Raw genomic sequence first — 7,051 nt, 5'->3', positions numbered from 1 at the left:
TCACATAAACTACTTTCAACTGCATTTTTCTTAGAAATATGATCATTGCCTATCAATCCATTATTGCATGTTGGTAAATTTATTTTTACATTTTTTATCCTGTAAACTATTTTTCCAACTTGAGAATTTATATAGACTTTCAAGTTATTTTAACATTTATATTACAGATCATTATCCAGATATTTATAAAGGTCAAGAGCCATTTTTTGAAATGTGACATATGTCTGTATCTATCATCTATCATCTATCTATCTATCTATCTATCTATCTATCTATCTATCTATCTACCTACCTACCTATCTATCTATCATCTATCTAATTATCTATCTATCCAGCTATCCATCCATCATCTCTCTCTCTCATTTGTGTGTGTGTGTGGGGGGGGGGGTCCCTGGTACACACATGGAGGTCTGAGGGCAATGTGGGATGCTTATCATCTTTTCCACTCTGTTTTAGACAGGGTCACCCTTTTCATCTCACTCCCCTGCTGTGTGTGCCTGTCCAGCTGGCCACAGGCTTCTAGATTCTCCTGGGTCCCAGTGATGCAGAAACCTTGGGATTACAGACTAATTCATCACTTTCTGTCCACTTTTACATGGGATCTGGGGAGACAAACTTGGTCTAGCACACTTACAAACAAGTGCCTTTAATCACTCATTCAATTCCTGAGGTCCCACAAGACAATTCTTAAAATATGCTTCTAAATATCTATTCCCTTTATCCTCAAATTTGGAGTGAATTATTTACTACCAGATACAAATGCACTTAATTAAATTATTAGTCATTCATTCCCTAATTCATTACAATATCACAACAGTTTTCAAAATTTAAAGCTATCTTTTTTCATTCAATTATATTTGCTGACTTACCAAATGATTTTAAGGAAAAAAAAAGAGAGAGAGAGAGACTATGTCATGACATGCAATTGATAACCACTTCACAGTGTGTTTGGCAATCAATGAAAATTATACTTTGAAATATGATGCAGATTTGGCTGGAACTCAAGGTTTTCTAACTTCCTAACTGTTTTTTTATTCTTATTTTTAAGATGTGAAATATCTCCCGGGTCCTTGTTTCAATTTCCTGTCAGTCTTCTCAACCACACTCTGGAATGTTAAACATAGACCATAATGAATGAATCTGGAATTAGCTCTGCTCATCATCAAAGTGTAAAGACTGCCTATGCATTAGCCAAGGACATCAGTGTGAAGCCAGGTTCACTCCTCACTGAATCTTCATTCTATTTTGGCCTCCTCATGTGTGTATGTGTATTTTCAATCACATACACATATAATCTATGTGCATTTATACCACATATACACTCACTGTAAATACATCACATATACTACATACACATATGGACAAATAGATGATCTATCGGTAGATAATAGATAGATATTAGACATATAGATAAATACATAGATATTTATTAGATAATTACTATATATGAAGATGATATATAGATAGATAGATAGATAGATAGATAGATAGATAGATAGATGATAGATAGATAGATAAATTTAAACTTGAGTTTATTACAGTCAAACTTGGGGAATTCTGCACACAAAAATAACAATGATTTACTTTACAGTTTTTGTATTCACAAGGAGAAGTCTTGTCTTGTAGTCAAAGTAGCCCATCTGAACACATTGCATGGGTGTGCATTAGACTGTGATTTTTCTTCTGTAGTCTCTGGTTTTAAATGATCAGATCTGTGGATCAATGGCAGAGACAAACATGCTGCTTGTCCACTTGGTGTTTCGTCAAAACAAGTGCTTATGTCAAAGTGGACGCTTGACAGCAGACATGATTATTCTTTCTGTTCCTGGAAGATATCCTGATGCTACCTTCCTAATGTCCACAGTAATTATTTGGTCTAGCATCAGTGGACATATAAGGTATTGTCCACTTATTACTTCTTTGTAATCCAGAATGGTTGTATATTGGAGTCAGCAATGGGCATAGATAACTGCCTCACGAAAAAACAGCTACAGATATACGCCCATATGCAACTATTCTTATATTTCTACTTTTTTTAAAATTTTTATTTATTTATTTATTTGAGAGCGACAGACACAGAGAGAAAGGCAGATAGAGGGAGAGAGAAGAATGGGCGCGCCAGGGCTTCCAGCCTCTGCAAACGAACTCCAGATGCGTGCTCCCCCTTGTGCATCTGGCTAACGTGGGACCTGGGGAACCAAGCCTCGAACCGGGGTCCTTAGGCTTCACAGGCAAGCGCTTAACTGCTAAGCCATCTCTCCAGCCCATATTTCTACTTTTAGTGTGCCATACATCTTTTCATCATCATATGTCACTTATAGATACATGGTAATAACATCTGGATGGGAAAGAACACTTAAAGAGAATGTAAAGAACTTTCCCACAGTCTTGCATGTAGCAAATGCACAACACTAAACTACAGTGATTACGTTAATGACCTTTCTCATTACTCCGACCAAACTCCCTACAAGAAGCAATGAAAGGGAGCATGAGGTTCATGTTAGTTCATGTTTGATGTGATTCATATCCCATCCACCATGGCAGGGAAGGCATGGTGTTGGGTGGCTCTGTGGTGGCAGGAGATTGCAGTGAACCAAGAAGCAGGTAGCCAGTTGGATTTAGCCCTGTTATTAGCACCATGCACCATCCAGTTCAAGTTAACCACTTCCCTCAGCTAGGCATCCTTCTCAAAGGTTCCAAAAGTTTCCATAACAGAGATAGCAGCTGGGAACCAGAGAGCCTATGAAGTCTACTTCTCATCCAGATCTAAACAGTAGTAATAAATTTATTTTTATAATAGAGTGAGAAAACCCAAAATTTTAGTGCTAATTGCACCCATATTATTTATTGTGACATGGGCATGTTACTTTACCCATAAGTCTACTTTCTCTACAAAAAAAGATGTAGGTATGTTGACTTCTTAAGCAGATAACAAGATACATATAAAACATACCTCAGAATACCAACAAATGTCAGGAGTCTCATTAAAGTGAGTTATCCAACATTGAGACCCTTTTGCCTCATGGCGGCATCTATCCTTGCACTTTCAACCACACAAGCTTGATGCTCCTTAAATCTGACTACCATATTGCCATTTTATCTCCTTAAAATATGAAAAATCATATTTAAATAATAAAATCATATTTAAAAAAATAAGAGATCTTTCTGTTAATTGCAAATAACAAGCAGTGCCAAGCATATGACATAACCCATGGATCAGGCACTGGCCCTGCAAGGGGGATGCCCGGAGCCCAGGTTCCAAGCATCTACTCTAATACTGCCAATCCTAGAGAATTTCATTTGTATAATTCTTCTTCCTGTCATTCAGGAGTACATTTATGTAAAAGTTATTTATTTTAGTATTGAATCAAGAATTATTCTAAAAGCAAATTAAACTATTCTAGAAGGAACATTTTATAATTATTCTAGAAATACATTCTCCTTTGACATAAAATGTACAAAAGCATGTCACTTTTTACTTTTTAATCTATAAACTTTGAAAATTCTCCATTTATAAAATATGTCAGTGACATTTTCTTTCTATTTGAAAGACATGTTTGAAATAAATAATGAGGGCCATAGTTGATATCAACAAGATATTGACAGACTCCAAAATAATTGGAGATAATACTTTTATTCAAACTTAAGGAAGAAAAGAAAAAAAGGTAAATTGAATATAAAGTGTGTGGATATCATGACAACCCCAGACAGGCAACTCACAAAGCAATATAGAAGGAGCATATATCAGGTATTTTCATTCTCTTCTGTCCTGTGCAGGCAGATGCAGACTTAAGCACAGGGAACGAAATCTAGCTAGTCAGGCCCATGACATATAGTGACTCAAGCCTTTTACATACTAAGCCATGAAGCTGTAAATGTGTAAGACAACTGAGAGGTAAGAGATGGACCTCTGTTTGAATGAAGCAAAATAGAAAAACATGCAGCTACCAAGTGATTCACCATATTCTGTTTTCCTCCTGAAATCCTTCAGTCTTTCTCCAACCAAAATTCTTAAATTTGGGGTCCTATGAATAAAAAAATCTTTCTTGTGTTTTTTTATTTAATTTTTCGTTTGCTCATTCTTCCTTCCTTTCTTCCTTCCTCCCTTCCCCCCTTCCTGTGGTGCATGTACATGTTGATACGCGTGAGTGATTCACGTGTGCAATGGCATGTCAGAAAGGTCACAGTGCAACATTCCACTCAATCCTCATGTTTGATACATTTAAGGCAAGGCCTCTTATTCATACCTACATTCATGAGCTTTTAGGAATATCTCCCATGTATACATCTATTCTCACTGTGGACATCCAAAGACTTACAAAAGCTTGAATCAGCTTTCGGACTTTATGTGTGGTCTCAGTATCCAAACTTAGGAACTCAAATGTGTGTATCAAGCATGTTATTCACTAGGCCATCTCCCCAGATCTGAAATAATTTCTTATTTTTTTTTTAACCATCAGTATCATGTATTTAAGTAGCTTCCTGAATGTGTACCTTTGTTAACCAGAATGACCTTAACTCCTGCGCTCAGGTGATTCTCCTGCCTCAGCCTCTAAAGTAACTGGAACTATAGGTCTGTGCCACCATGCCCAACTTGAGAAACCATTATTTAAACAAGCACTCTTGACATGCTCATTTTCCATTGCTTTGCTAACCTTCTGCAATACTACAGGGAGATGTTAGTGAATGTGATCCTGTGACCAAGTTCTCCAGACTCTCTGGCCCTTGTGGAAAGCATTTCTGTACAGAGCTACTTCATGATACAAACCTCAAATGAGAACATCTTCCATAAGACTGCCAGTAAAGTGTTTCTTCTACACAAAATGCTTTTCTAGCTTTTATCAATTCTCTCCTCTCTCCCCCTCACTCCCTCTTTCTGTGTGTGTGTGCGCATGCGTGCATTCACACATGCATGTGGAGACCAGATATCATCATTGGGCATCTTCCTCTTCAATCAATATTTGCCTTATTTTGGAGACAAGGTCACTGGCTGAATCTAAGCTTCACTGATTTAGTTACACAAACTAATGAACCCCAATGATCCTCTTGTCACTACTGAGATCATAGGTGAAGCTATTCAGGTGATCTAAACCTAAGTGCTCATGCTTTCATAACAAGAACTTTATATACTAAATTATTTCCTCAATGTTTCCCTTGGCATATTCACTGAACTCAAGTGCATAAAGCACTTCAGTAGTAGTTGCTCCCACTATGTACAGAACTCTTTCCTTAGTGCTTATCTATGTATTCACTTGCTTGTGTTTGGACACTGAGTTTTGCTGTGTATTCAAGGCTGGCCTCAAACGTGCAATTCTTCTAAGTGTACTTCCTGAATGCTTGGGTTACTGGGGAACACCACCATACTTGTCTCCCTTGGTATTTTAAATGACACAATCCCAAGCTACACGGATGGCTAAGCAGTTAAAGCACTTGCTTATAAAACTGAAGGACTCAGGTTCGATTCCCCACAACCCATGTCAGCCAGATGCACAAGGTGGTGCATTGATCTGGAGTTTGTTTCCCTTGGCTGGGGGCCCTGGCATGCCCAATCTCTCCCCCCCCCGTCTCTCTGTCTCTCTCTCTCTCTCTCTCTCTCTCTCTCTGTGTGTGTGTGTGTGTGTGTGTGTGTGTGTGTGTATTTGTGGTGATTTGATTTAGGTGTCCTCCATAAACTTAGGTGTTCTGAATGCTAGGTTCCCAGCTGATGGAGATTTGGGAATTAATGCCTCCTGGAGGGAGTGTATTGTTGGGGGTGGACTTATGGGTGTTATAGCAAGTTTCCCCAGGCCAGTGTTTGGCACACCCTCCTATTGCTATTGTCCACCATATTTTGGCAAGGGGGAAATGTCCACCCTATGCTTATGCCACCATTTTCCCCTGCCATCATGTAGCTTCCTCCTCAAGTTTGTAAGCCAAAACACACCTCTTTTACCTACAAGCTGCTCTTGGTTGGGTGATTTCTGCCAGTAACGTGAACCTAACTGCAACAGTAAAGTGGTACCAAGGAGTGGGATTGCTGCTAGACACCTGACTGTGTGGCTTTGGACTTTTGGAGCTGATTTTCAAGAGGAATATGGATTTGAAACCTTGGCCTAAGAGATGCCTTGCAGTGCTGTAAGTATAGCTTGATGGATTATTCTGGTCAAATTCAGACATGAATGCAATAAGAACTATGGACTGTGAGGTTTGTTTATGAGGGTGAAAAAGAGCTTGGCTTGGACTGGGCTACAGGTGGTTTGTGTGAGAAGCTTGATGTCATGTCCATGTCCTGAGAAGTTGTGCAGAATTGCTTTGTGTAGAAACAGACTGTGGTGAACAGAGGGATATGGCACAGAAAAAAAGTGAAATCTTTGGGTGAACTGCTGCCTGTTCAGCTGCAATTAAGAGATTACAACCTTTGAGATTGGGCGAGCTGACCTGCACTGGGGCAACAGGAAGAATGAAGACTTTTTTGAAGGGGCCTGAATGTTGAAGGAGTGCCCTGTTCTTCAAAGTTCCTCGCTAGATTAAAAAAATGGCATCCTACTACGTACTGTGTAGTATAATAAATACAGGAAAGAGAGGGTCATTGAATTTGCAACATGGTCTTGTGATTTAGAAATTACCTTGGGCAGTGTGAAGCAGGTTTTCTGGATGCCTGCATGGAGAGCCCATGGGGCCATGAGGAGGAACCATGGCTTGCAGTAGAGACCCAGTGGAGATGTTGAAACCATGAGATGACTGTGAAGGAGAGTTGCTAGCCCTAGATAAGTTTTCCAGGGCTTTGAGTAGCCTAGCAGGAGGCGCGGAATTGGAACTCTAGGGTCTTGTTGCTGGTTACTGTTATTGGACTTGGAGATTTGTCACAGGCTAGAGTTGTTGGTCTTGGAGCTACAGAGTCTGATGTTTTTCCTGTTTAAATCTTGCAATGGTTGACTATTTATGTGCTATGCTTAATGCCATCTTTTGCAGTGTAAGTGTTATTCTATGCCATTATGGGTATTGGAGGGATCATTTTGTATTATGGCTCAGTTAGAAGATCTTGGACTATAGGGATGTATGAACATCATTG

The sequence above is a fragment of the Jaculus jaculus genome, chromosome 9, assembly GCF_020740685.1.
Source record: "Jaculus jaculus isolate mJacJac1 chromosome 9, mJacJac1.mat.Y.cur, whole genome shotgun sequence".
NCBI classification, from domain to species: domain Eukaryota; kingdom Metazoa; phylum Chordata; class Mammalia; order Rodentia; family Dipodidae; genus Jaculus; species Jaculus jaculus.
Note: the sequence above shows the minus strand (reverse complement) of the source record.